The following is a 15,874-nucleotide window of genomic DNA, read 5'->3' as shown; positions in this document are numbered from 1 at the left end:
GAGGGGGCCAGGGAGGGAAGGGGTGCCTCTGCCTACAAGTGATGAGATAGGAAAGAACCTTCTGGAGCAAAAGGAAGTATCTTCAAGGTTATGGATAAAGGTGAAAGTGGGAAGGGGAATGTAGGTTTTTGTAATCGCATATGGGCCTGGTAGTGAAAAGAGCTTAGAGGAAAGGGAAGCTTTTTGGATAGATTCAAATGAGTGTTTAGAGAGTTTTCGGAGTTAAGTCAATGTAGTAATATTGGTAGGTCTCAATGCTAGAGTAGGGGTTGAACCAGTAGATTGAGTGGTTGTGAAGTTGTGGGGTATAGGGTAAATATCATAGTGGAGAGTTGATGGTGCAGACGTATTTAGAGAGTTGATAGTAGCTAACACAAAGTTTAAGAAGGTGGTTGGTGAAAGGGTGATTGATAAGTCATTAATGAACTATGTAGTGGCATCCAAAAGAAGGATATAAAGAATTCTGGATGTCCATGTTCTTAGGGAAGAAACTGAGAGAATATCAAATAATTTTTAGTGGAAGGTAAGTTGAGAGTGTAAGATAAGAGGAGAAAAAAAAAGAGGCGGAAGGTAGAGAAGTTCTCAGAGAAAATATTGTAAATGAGAAGGAAAAGGAGCAGGAGTACCATGAGAACCTGAGAGAAGTGTGAGAAATGGTGGAGCAGACAGTAGAGGTGGGTGTAGAAGACGAATGGGTGTGTTTCAAGGAGGAAGTGACAGAGTGTGCAAAGATGGTATGTGGAACAAGGGACATGGGAGGGAATAATTGGTGGGATGATGACGTGAATATAGTAAATAAGGAGAAGAAACGAACACTTAGGGAGTGGTTGCAAAGTAAGTCTCGGGAAGCATATGAGAGGTACAAGGGAAAAAGAAGATAAGCAAACTGAAATTAAGGACGCAAAGGGAGAATGTGGAGGAGGGTAGGGAGGGATTCGTGGTAGCAGCGAAAGGCAATAAAAAGTCATGGTGATGGGAGAAGAAAATGAAGTAGAAAAAAATGAGGTGCTAGTAGTTTTGAAAATGATGAGAGCAGATAAGGCACCTAGGTTATATGGGTGTAATGTTGAACGTCTGAAGAAAGGAGGGACAGTAATAGTAAACTGTCTAGTAAAGTTGTTGTTTAATGTGTATCTAAGGGAGGGTATATTATCGGAGGACAAGGGAAAACGGGATAAATGTCATTGTAAGAGGCTCGTAGATGAGGCTCGTAGATAAAGTTAGACAAGTGAGGTAGATAAAGGGGTAGGTGGCGACAATTTCATTTTCAGGAGTTGGGTGTTTAGTAAACAATTGTTCGTAGGCAAAGATATTGCACAAGCTCGCTCCTCGCCTAAATGTTTATAAACAGCCGCCGAGGACCTGATTCCATTGCTATATAATGTTCATTTTATGCTGATGTAACAGTATGTAACCTAAGTCAGCGGTGCATTAATTTCAAGATTGCTTGAGTAAGCAGCATTGCTTAAGACTTTGTAACAGCCTTTCTGATTGGAGAAAGGGTGGAGGAGGAGGAGAAAATTCAATTGGTTCATGAGAGTAAAGTCACGCCCTTAGGGGAGGTACTTAGATTTAAAAGTAAAGATCACTGGACCAAAGAAATCGTGACGTCAATGCGAAGTGACCTAGTGAACAAATTGAGGATTTGGGGTGGGAAAGTTCCTTGGTGTAACTCACAGAACCAAGCGTAATAATATTCGGGAAGAAAAGAAAGAAAATTAAGCTCCATTGAATTCCTCTCTCGTGGACAGAGTACGACTATTGAAAAATCCTACAAAGGAAAACAAATAATGACTAATCATATGTAAAAAGACAGTGATGAAAAGAAAATAGAAAGTAAGAGACGTAAGATAAAAGAGAAACACAAAAGAAAGTCGGACGATAGAGACGACAAGAGATTGGTGAAATGGGACCAAAGAAGGGGACAGGGAAACGGAGTAATAGTGAGTGTAGTGATTTCAGGGGGATCAGTTTGTTGAATTCAGTTGAGAAGGCTTATGAGAAGGTCTTAATTTAGAGGATGAGGAGAGAAACAGAGGGAGTAGTTGAGGAGGAATAATGTGGGTTTAGGAAAGAAACGGGTTGTGTGAAACAGATTTTTGTGATAAGGCGGATTTGTGAAAAGGATTTGGTAAAATATTTTTCTGGCCCTTTATGAATTTGGAAAGAGTTTATGGCGTGGTAGATAGGAGGACACTGTGGAAGGTATTATATATATATATATATATATATATATATATATATATATATATATATATATATACATTTATATATATATATATATATATATATATATATATGTATATATATATATATATATATATATATATATATGATAGAGGGAAGCTGTTAAGGGAAATCAAGAGTTTTATGAGAGTAGTAGAACCTGTGGTTTGAGGTAAAGTAGGGGCTAAATCAGAACTGTGTCATATTGCTATGGCTGTTCAATGTGTACATGCATGGGGCGGTACGGGAGGTATATGCGAGTGTAGTGAGCAGAGGATTGAAGGTGGTTAGAAATAATGGAAAGAAATTGGAGGTGAGCCAATTGTTTTGTGCGGACGACACCACGATTGTGGTAGGGTCAGAGGAGGGATTAAGACAGTGACGGAGTTTGGGAAGGTATGCGATGGAACATAATTAAAGGTAAACGTATGTAAAAGTAAGGTGATGAGATGTACAAGGGGGGGGCGGCAATAAGTTGGAAGTAAGGAGAAAGGCAGAAGGAAGTTAACAGTTTTAAGTATCTGGGTGTCGCATGTGGCAGGATGTGGAGGAATGGAGTTGGAGGTAATCTGTAGACTGAGTGAAGCAAGTCTTGGGGAGTTGAAGAGTTTAATGAGAAATAGGCATCTGGGAATGGATGCAAAAAGAAGATTGTATGAAGATATGATCGTGCCTACAACACTGTATGGGGTGGAGAATTGAAATTTAAGAGAGGCAAAAGGAACTTTAAATGTGTTTGAAATGAAATGTCTGAGAAGTATGGTAGTGGTTACTAGGTTGGATAGAGTGAGAAACGAGGAGGTGAGGGGGAGAGCGGGAGTGGAAAGGGAACTGGCAGATAGGTCTGATGAAAGAGTTTTGGGATGTTTTGGACACATGAAAAGAATGAGCGAAGAAAGATTACCAAAAGAGGAGTGAAAAACAGAGGTGGATGAAGTGAACTTGAGGAGACGATCGGGGATAAGATGAATGGATGGGGTGAAAGGAGATTTGAACAAGGGGGGAATATCTGTTAAGCAAGGAAGGGAGCAGGCAGTGGATAGGCGTGAATGGAGGATGGCTGTGTATGAATGATATTGTGACGCAGTCCGGTGGGATTTCTCCCCATCCTCTCTATTTTCCGCATGATGGGGCGGGAAGGAGGGGGTGTCATCGTGTAAGTGAAGTGACCCTGCTGTGCATGTACTGCGTCTTGCTGTACTTCTTCTGACCCTGGCGGTGGACAGGGAACAGGAATAATCCTTCATTTACGAGGAACTAAGGTAATAAGAAAACAAGGATGTTGGATGGGAGTAGAATCCGTGGGAGTGGATGCGTGCCTTTCATTTGACTACATCCCTTGTAAAGGAAAAGAAGCCCTTGGTATATAGAGGGTATCTAGATAGATACAGCTATACTCATCCAGATACAAACATTTCACCTATTGAACTTTGTATGTGTAGATATAGAATATGTTAAAATATTTCCTTAACAGACATCAGAGTGAAAAGGATTCAATTTTTCAAGAGCTTGGAAAGAATCTGGTGACAGACTCAGCACATTCCATACAGTGCACCATGATGTTGCAGGTTCAACCCGTATGTGTCCAGAATTCTTCATCGTCTGGGTAAAATCGTTTGACGTCGTGTTTAACACGAGCACAGATGGCAGTGTACAGAGGGATTGCTCTTTCATAATGATGACAGGCTAAAGGCAGACATGTGATCTCATTCAATCGGGATGAAGCCTCCGGGATGAAATGGTTTTGGTAGCTAAAAGATACTTTTCTATCTTTAGTCCTTGGAAGTTGACGAAGCAACTTTTTTAATCACTTAGTCTCTTAAATATCACTTGTTGTTCAAAAGAGTGTTTTTGTTAGGTACCGCGGGTAGATGTCTGGGGTAATTTAATGAAAAAACGAGCATACGAAGAAACGTGAGGACAGAGGATACAAAATAGGTTGTTTTTAAAATAGTGATATATTTATTGTCTAGTCGGCAGCTCATTTTTTTTTTTTGTATGAAAAGCTTTTACTTGATTACTATATATGTTTATTTCTAGAAATATTGCATGAATTGTAGTCAATAGTTAATGAAAAAACGAGCATACGAAGAAACATGAGGACAGAGGATACAAAATAGGTTGTTTTTAAAATAGTGATATATTTATTGTCTAGTCGACAGCTCAAATTTTGTTTTGTATGAAAGGCTTTTACTTGATTACTATATATGTTTATTTCTAGAAATATTGCATGAATTGTAGTCAATAGACATAAACTCAATCTTCACAACACAAACGAAAATGTCTCGCATCCGATCCTCGTTATGAGACGTTGTCTCCTGAGCTGTGCGACTCGTCCGTTTATCCCTCTCCATCGTCCTGTTCCTCAGAACAGTCTTGAATTCATTAATCACTTCAAGATTCTCAAGAGAGCTTCCACGCTCGATCCGATGATGGCAGCCTTTGTATAGCATGGAATTTACTGTAGAAATATGGAAAAGCAGTGTGACCGCATTTAGAACGTGTTATCTTCAGGAAGTTCTCTGCAGACACACGGAGTGTTCCCAGGAAGAAAAAAATGTCTTCGATTTTTCACTGGCGTGGGTACTGGAGTAGTAGAGGCGCGCACAAAGCTCGACTGAAGAAGCTAATACCACAGTCATATTCTGTTTAAAATGATCAATAGAAGCAAAGAATGTAAAACCAAGTAGAAAGAAATCATATAAATATACAGAAATGTGGACCTAGTAGGTAATACCAAAGAAAAATAATTAATCACTATAAGCGAAAAGCTAATATTTACATATCTGATACACTTGTGAAAATATCCTTCTTAAGATTATATAGGAATTTTGCATTACTACTCTGCGTTAGGTCCAAATAATGTGACTCGGCCACCTCCTTTATAGGACAAAAAGGCTATTGATTCATAGTATATAGGATAAGACTGCAGATATATGTAAATTCTCAAAACTATTTCGCTTAGAGTGCTGTCATTCCTGAATTACTCAGTCTAGGTTTTGTGAGGTTAGGTTTGGCTTGAATAGGATCATGTTTTTAGTTATTTTAGGTTAGGTTATTCAAGATAAGGATAGAATACAGGTTGGGAAATATTAGCCGGAGTTTACCAAGTACTTCCATATCGACGGCAGTACTGATCGACGATACATAACGAGGGGGACATGTGGCGTAACCGTCACTTAGATTTACCCAGAGACATATGTGAGGGGAAATAAGTTTAAGGGGGTATTTAAAGGGACAACATGTTGGAAAACCATGCAGGAGGTAAGGGGAAGAGGAGACGAGTGACAATGTCAGAGGCTGTGATACTCACGTGGTCTGGCTTCTGGGACACTGGTGCCGGCGGGCCACTGATCCGGGAGAGAGGGTCCTGAGTGCCCCGGAGTCGTGGGAAGAAGGGCTCGCTTGGACCACCAGCCTAAGAATGACACAAAATGGCTTTGATGATGCAAGTGTGTGTTAAATTAAAAAAGTAAGTTTTACTATTTCTGTTTTGCATTCATGGATATAAAGTGATGTAACTCTTCACTCTGTCCTTCATGATAAAGTGACAGTTAATTACATTCTACAACGTTCATTGAGTTGTCCTGCGGCCGTTCTGTAGCTTCAGTCTCCCTTTATTCTCGGGTGACCACAAGAAACTCAATGAAGGATCTAGAATACGAATTGATATCCGGTACCACTTACTGTTTGCCTTGTATCCCACTGCAGAGCCTCCGTTCTGGCTCCTGGCCACCCGTTCTTCTTGCTGACTGCGAACAGTGCTAAAGCACGTCACTAACACCACTCCAAGTGTGATCAGGTTGAAAAAAAAGTCTGTCTTCATAAACATATTCTTTTCAAGGGCAGGAGAGTACCAAAAGCTAAAAGAATCTGTCCATTAGGCGTTGCAACTAGAAGGTGGAGCTGAATGCGTTGTGAGGATGGTCATTGCTGGGTATCCTTTAAATAGGAATTGCCACTGCGTAGGTGGATCTAGAACTGTAATCACTTCTTGTAAGTTTTTTTTTTCAAGAGTTTCGTTAATTTCACTGTTGTCAACCTGCGTCAGAAGGTCGAGGATCCTTGTTGATGACGTTGTTCCTCCCAGCAAGATTATATTAAGAACAGGCAATGTCTCCTGAAATAGGCTGGGGCTCGATGTGGGGTTGTTAACGGTTCTCTCGAAATACCTTCCTCAAGTGGTTCTTCCCTTCCTAATCATTCGTCTGATATGAGCAATGATATTTTTGTGATTTGCCCGTTTAATTCAATCTGGGGTACCTAATCAGTGCTGATTATTCTGTCATTAAGCTGCTGAACCTAAGCAGTGATTAAACTAAATTTAAAGCATCTTTAAAGAGCAGATCAAACTTATATGACACAGTCCTTATCAGAATCGGTGGTACAGCAATTTTTTCACATTAGTAGAAATATTTAGGTTTATATAAACGTAGAATGGCTTTCATGTTTTACATATTAAGCATATATATCAATGCATGCGTGTAAGAAATTAATTTTATATTTATATTTCTATAGAACATGCAACGAGGATCTAGATTTGTTTTGCTTCCAAAACCCTTCTTTTTCACTTTATTTGTTTACATTTCATTAACACATGACTATAAATTACGATCGACGAACAAATAAGAGTGTTATGACGATTGACTGAGGATGCTGAGGAAAGCCCCTCAGGGGTTAAAGTGTCTCTACTTGATTCTTGGGTTAACCTCTCACCCTTGGATTCTTCTAAGAACCGAATACAACCATGAGCTCTTGCAGAACCTGTCGACGTAAATGAACATGTTGATAACATTGTAACGTGTGTGTTCAAGGAGTTCTTCCTGGTCAAATTTATATGTATTTTTCATTGATAAGCCCCATTACGTAAGGTTTACTGCATTGATTTTGTTTGCAAGTTCTTTTTAAATGCACTACTTTCAGCTGAGGAAAGCCCTCCCGCATTTAAAGAATGATCTGCTTCGATTCATCTTTTGAGTGTAAAGATTGATAAATATTCTGAACACTGACAGACGACTTCATTCATCTCACGGAAACTTCATTTAGCATTTAGCGTTCCTGGGATAGACTATCCTACGTTCTTACACAGATCAGAAGCCAATATCCCTGTTCTTAATATAGCATCGCTGAATGAACAACGTCACCGACAAGGACCCTCGACCTTCAAACACAAGCAGACAAGGAGCAAAAAATAAATAAATAAATAAATAAATAAATGCTGCCCAGGATCGGCCTGCCATGCGCAGGGGCACTGACAGCCCGTACTTAAAGGATAGCAGGACTAAGCATCGTCATAGTGCACTCTACCCTGCCTCCGAGTGTCAATCCACACTGGACAATTTTCGGCCTGTGGCATTCTCCTACCTTTAGGAAAAAATGCTCATGAAGACAGAAAATATTTTCAGCCTAATGACACTTGGAGTGGTGTTGGCGATGTTTTTTGGCACTACCCATAGTCAACACCAGGAGGCGCGGATAGCCAGGAGCCAGAACGGAAGATCTACAGTGGGATACAAGGCAAACAGTAAGTGCAACTAGATATCAGTTCGTATTCTACATCCTTCATCAAGTGCCCTGTGGTCGACCGAGAACGTAAGGAGAGTGAAGTCACAGGGCGACCACAAGACAATTCAACGAATGTGGTAGAATATGACCACTTTGTGTGGTCAGAATGTGGCCATTTTTTATGAAAAGTTACATCACTTAATATCTTTGAATGCAAAATAATGATAATGCATACATTACAAAGGAGGTAGCCAAAGTCAAAACGCATAATTCCACTCCCATCCATTTCATCCCATCACCCTTGCATTTACCTCCTGCATCACCACATTAAAGACCCATGGCGACATAACACATCCCTGGCAAAGTCCCGCCTTTACCTCAACCCATTCGCCCTCTCCATTTCTAATTCTAACACAGGCTCTACTACTCTCGTAAAACTCTTGACTTCTCTTAATAGCTTTCCTCCTATCCCATATATCTGCAATATCTCCCACAGTGCCTACCTGCCTACCATTTCATAGAGGCCCAAAAAACATATTAACCCTTAGCTAGAGCTTTCTCAACAAACTGAAACTACTACACACACATTTGTCCCCTTTTTTCTTGTAAAGCGGAACTATACAGGCACTCCTCCAGTCCTCCAGCACTTTACCTTCTTTTAGACAAACATTAAACAACCTCACCAGCTAGTCCACCATCTATGTGCCTCTCATTTTTAGACACTCCGCATGACACCCATCTTACCTGCTCTCAACATATTTATAACTGATTTCATCTCATCTTTTCTTATTTCTCCCCCATTTTTTCATTCATTACTGCCATTTTCTTAGCGCTTCCTACTGCAGTTACCTTTCCCTCCCTATCCTTCTTCACATTTAACAAGCCTCTAAAGTACTCTGCCTTATTTTGCAACCTATCTGTGAATGTTTTTTCTCTTCTACAACCTTCTTTACCTCATCATCCCATGATGATAATAATTATAATAATGATGGTGATGATAATAATGACAATAATTATGAAAGTTGCATTTACCGTCAACATACATTTGGATCGTCAAAGCCATTTTGTGTCTACTTTTTAGGTTGGTGGTCAAAGCGAGCTCTTCTTCCCACGACTCCCGAGTACTCAGCACCACCTCTCCCGGATCAGCGGCCCTCCGGCACCAGGACTTCGGAAGTCATTCCACGCATTCCACGTGAGTATGACAGAGCGTCTGGCACTGTCACTTTTCCCTTCTCCCACCTACATTATGTATGGTTTTCCAAACTCATTGTTCCTTCAAGAGTTCCCTTCAATTTCTTTGGGTAAATCAAGACAATACTGCCATTTAAGTGCTGTCCCGTGAATGTGTGTCGTTGATCAGTACTGCCTCTGACATGGCTGTATTTTATCAATCCCAGTCAATATTTGGCAATACCTATCTCATCCTAATATAAAATAGCCTAACCTAACCCAAAATAATCTGACTCTATCCAAACGAAATCTTATCTAATCTAACATCATCTAATTTAACCTAACCCAGCCAAAGACCTAAGATGACTCTGGACGATATCGTCGTCTTAATTTAAACTTGCTTACAATCTTATCCCATATTGTACTTACTAATGGCCTTTTCCTCCAAGAAAAGGAGGCGGGCGATTTCAAACATAAATTTGCATAAAAAAACACTCTTACCCACCCGTACTTTATTGATCAAACGCAGTGCAGCGAGGCGCACTTTCCATATCATCCTAAGAGTGCTATTTTCACAACAAGACCCTGTCAGATATGTACCCTAAGCATCAGCTCTTCGCTTTCAACGTCCCACCAATTTTCTCTGTTCAACATTATTTCTTCTTTTCACTTCCTATAAGGTCATGTTTTCTTCCTACTTGTCATTTCAATTTTTATTCCTGTTGATCACGTTATGCAGAATATGACTGTAACACTTCTCTATTCAGTGGAAATTTGTGTGCGCCTCTACCGCTCCAGCTCCCGCGGTACTGAAAAATTCACGACGATCTTCCTTCCTCGGAACACCCCGTGTGTCTGCATAGATGCTCCTGAAGAAAACACATTCTAAGTGGGATCACACTGCACTTTTCCATATTTCTACATTGAATGCCACGCTACAAAAAGACTACCATCACCGGATCCAGCGTGGACGCTTTCTCGAGTGTCTTGAAAGTGATAAATGTACTCAAGACTGTTGTGAGGAAGAGGACGAAGGAGAGGGGAGACACGAACTATCCGTACATCTCAGGAAGCAACATCTGACGATGAGGATTGGATGTGAGGCATCTTGGTTTGTGCTGCTAAAACAGAGATTATGATAATTGACCACCATCCCTGCAATAAATCTAGATTTTTTCTAGTCAAGTAAGGGTTTTTCCTGTAAAAAAAAAAAAAAAAAAAAAAAAAAAAAAAAAAAAAAAAAAAAAAAAAGGAGTTGCCGACTAGACAATAAAGATATCACTCTCTCAAACAACCTACCTAACCTCGCATGTCTTCATTAACTCTTCTGAGTAGCAAACAAAATTTAAGAGGTTAATTGTAACATCATTCAAACTGACTTCAAAGCAAAATTAAGCAGAATAAATAAGATATCGTTTAGAACTGCGGTTTAGACTAAAGAAATTAGAAGAAAAAAAAAAAAAACTAGCCGAATGTATCCTAGAAAAATTACTGGACACGGTAGAGCCCGTGAGACAACACCAGAAAACATATTGATTTTGAATCTAAAAAATATATACATATACATGCATATACCAAAGGCTTTTTCTCCCTTGCACGGGGGGTAGCCAAAAAGAAAAAGACACAGAAACCACTCCCAACCATTCCATTTCCTATATATTCCAATCCCCTCCACCCTTCTCCCTCCCTTTTATCTTGGCACCTCCTGGATGACGGGTCATCCCTGCATCCTGTCCACTGCCCTAGGTCAGAAGCAGTGTCGCAAGACAGAGTACATCCACAGCAAGGCCGCTTCATAAATTCGGTGACCCCCCTCTCCGTCCCCTCATGCAGAAAAGGAGAAGACGGGGAGAAATCCCTTCGGGCTACGTCAATTTATTTCTCATACATACTTCCTCACCCCTCATCCCCCACCCACACCCCCTCATGCATCACAGCATCATCCATACACAACCCTTCTCCATTCACCCCTATCTTCTGTCTTCTCCAGCCCTACCTCTACAGACATTCCTCTTTTGAAATGCCTCTTTCACCCCATCCATCCATCTCATCCTAGGACGCCCCTCATATTCACTCCTTCCATCTCTGCCTTCCACACTTCTTTTACTAATCTTTCTTCACTCATTCTTCCCATATGTCCAAACCATCCCAATACTCTTTCATCAACCCTATCTCCCAGCTCCCTCTCCAACCCTGTTCTCCTCCTCACCTCTTCATTTCTCACTCTATCTAGCCTAGTAACCCCTATCATACTTCTCAGACATTTCATCTCAAACACATTCAAACTCCTTCTCTCTTCCTCTCTCATGTTCCATATTTCTGCCCCGTACAGTGCTGTTGTCACAATCACTCCTTCATATAACCTCCTCTTAGCATCCATTCCCAGATATCTATTTCTCATTACACTTTTCAATCCACCAAGGCATTTACTCGCTTCACTCAATCTACATTCTACTTCCACCCTCACTCCTCCCTTTCCTGCCACCTTCGCACCCAAGCATCTAAAACTATCCACTTTCTCCAGTCTTTCACCCTTTATGCTCACTTCCAGCCTCCTGTCACAATCTCGCCTTGTACATCTCATCTCCTTACTTTTGCCCACATTTATCTTCAGCTTCATTCTTTCACACACCTTCTCAAACTCTGTCACTAACTTCCTCAATCCCTCATCTGACCCTACTACAAGCGCAGTGTCGTTAGCAAACAATAGCTGGCTCACCTCCCACTTTTCTCCATTTTCTTAAATCATCTCCAACCCCTGACCCATTATCCTTTACCTCAAACCATTCACTCTCTCCATTTCTAATCCTAACATAAGCTCTACTACTCTCGTAAAAACTCTTGACTGCCCTTATCAGCTTTCCTCCTATCACATATATCCACAGTACCTCCCACAGTGCCTTCCTGTCTACCCTGTCGTAAGCCTTTTCCAGATTCATAAAAGCCCAATAAACATCCTTCCCCTTTCCTATAACTTTCTCACATATCTGTCTTACCACAAAAATCTGATCTTCACAAACCCTACCTGTCCTAAACCCACACTGTTCCTCACCAATTACTCTCTCTGTTCCTCTCCTAATCCTCTCAATCAAGACCCTCTCATAAGCCTTCCCAACTACACCCAACAAGCTGATCCCTCTGAAACTACTACACTCACACTTGTCCCCCTTTCCCTTGTAAAGTGGAACTATACAGGCATTCCTCCAGTCTTCCGGCACCCTACCCTCTCTTAAACAAACATTTAATAACCTCACCAGTCAGTCCACCATAACTGTACCTCCTTTCTTCAGACATTCTGCATGGCATCCATCCAGACCAGGTGCCTTACTTGCTCTCATCATATTAACAGCTGCTTTCACTTCATCCTTCCCTATTTTTCCTTTATTTTCCTCACTCCTCACTCTCATTTTCTTAGCGCTTCCTACTGCAACTACCTTTCCCTCCCTATCCTCCTTCACATGTAGCAACTTTCTAAAATACTCTGCCCACCTTCCTCTCATTGCCTTCTCTTCCATTATCATCTCTCCAGCTGCACTTTTTGTCTTTTCTTTTCTACTTGATTCGACTCCACTTCCTCTTTTAATTTCTTTCCAAAACATCTTTTTATTACTTTCAAAATTTTCTGTCATACTCTTACCCCATTTCACATCTGCTCTCCTCTTTGCTTCCTTTCCCTTATGCTTTACTTCTCTTCTCTTTACTTTGTACCTCTCATACGATTCCTTCATCCTAATTTGCAGCCAACCTATAATTGCCTGCTTCTTCTCTTCTAGATCCTTCATTGCTTCCTCACCCCACCACTCACTACCCTTCTTTCTATTTCCTCCCGCCTTCCTTGTTCCACACACCATCTTTGCACACCTTATGACTCCCTCCTTGAACCATCCCCATTCCTCCTCCACTCCTAGTTCTATTCTATCCTTTACTCCCTCTCACTCCTTTCTCAACTTATGCTCATTCTTCCTTTTTTCTCATTTAAGCAGTTCACTCTAAGTACCTCCCTACCTTCTGCCCTTTTCCTCTTTCTCCACCTATTCTCCATTCTCAATTTACCTTCCACCAGAAAATGATTTGATATTCCCCCACTCTCGCCCCTTAGGACATGTGCATCCTTAACGCTTCCTACCACACTCCTGGTCACCACTATATAGTCCATTAACGCTCTATCTACCACCCTTCCAACCACCACCCTCTCCCATGTGTACTTATGCCTGACTTTCTTCCTAAACACTGTATTTGCTATCATCAACTCTCTTTCAAGACACATCTCCACCATCAATTCTCCACTACAATTTTTACCTGGAACTACATACTTCCCAATCACTCCGTCTATTGGTTCATTCCCTACCCTACCATTAAGGTCTCCCAATACAACTACATTGACATTTCTCCCAAATCCCTCTATGCACTCATTTATATCTACCCAAAAAAACTCCCTTTCCTCTACGCTCTTCTCACTACAAGGCCCATATGCACTTACAAAAACTCACATCTCCCTTCCCAGCTTCACCTTCATCTTCATCAACCTTGATGAAACCTCCTTCCACTCCACTACACGCTTACTTATCTCTTCATCTCTTCTCTCCCTCGCTCACTCTTCACTCCTGAGTACCTCCCAGCTACACTCCCAAACTCGCACTCGCCCTTCCCTTTCATTTTAGTTTCACTCAAAGCCAGCACATCTATCTTTCTTCTCTCAAACATACTGCCTATCTCTTCCCTTTTACTCTCATCTGTACCACATCCACGCATATTAAAAGACCCAAACCTTACGGTACTGGTTGGAAAACTCCAAGACCCTTATGCCTTTATTTTTTTAGGGATGTCCCCTCCTAATTCCATCCCCCGTTCCGTTTTTGTCGCCTTTTACGACTCAAGTGGAAAAGGCGGTAGCATTCTCTTCCCCCACCACAGGGCAGGCGAAAAAAGGAAATGAATATTCAGAGAAATGGTACAGGACAGTAACAGGGGGTTGGGGGACAGCATAACGGAGGGACAGTCGTAGCATAAAAGTATCATCATTTCTCTATGACAGAGTTTTTTCTCTATCACAGACAAAATGATGTGTGGCTTTCGTCCGTAGGGGCGCTCCATATAGACCCTAAAGTATCAACTGCCTGCTACTTTGCCACAATAACATGCAGCCAATATGAAATATTCTGTAACCATATAAAGCATCAAAATATTTTGGAATTCAGAAAACATGAAAGACCGGAACAAGAACTTTAGATAAAATTGGGACTTTAGAAAAAGCGATACCAGAATAAATGTAAAATAGAATAATAAGGGAAATATTTATCAATTCCCTACCTATTGGGTGCTACCGAAATCAATAGAATAGTTTGAAGGCAGTTTGGATAAATGGACAAGTACTACCCTGTAAGGAAGGTGTTCATTGACATAGAAGATGTGCCACGGAGATCAATAAAATCGTTGGCACCGGCCAGAATAAAGCCAATAATATTCCCTGCAATGGGAGGAGTTAGCGTAAAAACCATTTTCTTTTTTCCAAACCTTGATTTTTTATGGTTTAATTACCCCTGAAATCTGCTGTGTTTTCTGTGTTTATTTGTGTTCCGTTGAAAGGTCTATTTAAAGGTCCCACGCACCGCAGGTCATGTGGTTTGTCACTATTCATAACTCTGTTTCCTCTCTCTCTCTCTCTCTCTCTCTCTCTCTCTCTCTCTCTCTCTCTCTCTCTCTCTCTCTCTCTCTCTCTCTCTCTCTCTCTCTCTCTCTCTCTCTCTCTCTATCTCTCTCTCTCTCTCTCTCTCTCTCTCTCTCTCTCTCTCTCTCTCTCTCTCTCTCTCTCTCTCTCTCTCTCTCTCTCTCTCTCTCTCTCTCTCTCTCTCTCTCTCTCTCTCTCTCTCTCTCTCTCTCTCTCTCTCTCTCTCTCTCTCTCTCTCTCTCTCTCTCTCTCTCTCTCTCTCTCTCTCTCTCTCTCTCTCTCTCTCTCTCTCTCTCTCTCTCTCTCTCTCTCTCTCTCTCTCTCTCTCTCTCTCTCTCTCTCTCTCTCTCTCTCTCTCTCTCTCTCTCTCTCTCTCTCTCTCTCTCTCTCTCTCTCTCTCTCTCTCTCTCTCTCTCTCTCTCTCTCTCTCTCTCTCTCTCTCTCTCTCTCTCTCTCTCTCTCTCTCTCTCTCTCTCTCTCTCTCTCTCTCTCTCTCTCTCTCTCTCTATCTCTCTTTTTTTTTGCGATATATAGTAATATAAAGCAAACTGGCAATTTAGCCACCACGATCGTCGCGCGGCTTGCACCACACCTCAAAGTCTCTCGAGACGTCCATGGGAGAAGGAGTAAGCTGGAAAGCCGCTCGTCTGACTGCCTTCCCGCCTCAATTAGTTTCCTTGTAGTACTCCCTCAGGTAAGATACTGCTTCTCCCAGGTAAATCTACAGTCTTGACGCGTCCTTCAAAACAGAAGATGCGGCAGAGGGCAAAAATTCAAGCTTTACAGAAAAAAAAATAGAGAGAAACAAGCGCAAGCTGCTTGATCACCCTTGCACGCAATAACACCACCTCTTTCTTACCGCTTAGCCTCACCGCAGTCCTCATCATCATCTCATCAACCGCCCTCAACTTCACAGCATTCACCTCCACCCCAACTAAGCGTAACAGAAATAAAACAAGTCACGAGATTAGATTTACGTAACCAACTCCTGCAAGACAAAATTCCCTCCCCCTCTGAAGATGAAGAAAGGTGTTTATTCTCACACTCCCAGCTGGAAAGCATCATAGGAAGATATTGTTATGGATATGAGAGTGAGAAGAGTATAGATGCTTTGTACAGTGCTTTTGATTAACCCATTTTTACCACCTGTAACACCTGCACAGATCATGAAGATGTATCTGTAAAGCCTCTGATACCCTCACCCGCGAGTAAATAATATCCTGTAAATTAAAAAGGAACCAGGAGCTAAACAGGCCTGAATGTGGTTGTGAAGTTTTGGGGTATAGGGTAAATATCATAGTG

This window comes from Oratosquilla oratoria, unplaced genomic scaffold (assembly GCF_046742065.1).
Source record: "Oratosquilla oratoria isolate Oo_2021 unplaced genomic scaffold, ASM4674206v1 SCAFFOLD67, whole genome shotgun sequence".
In the NCBI taxonomy this organism is placed as follows: Eukaryota; Metazoa; Arthropoda; class Malacostraca; order Stomatopoda; family Squillidae; genus Oratosquilla; species Oratosquilla oratoria.
This window is presented reverse-complemented; position numbering follows the sequence as displayed.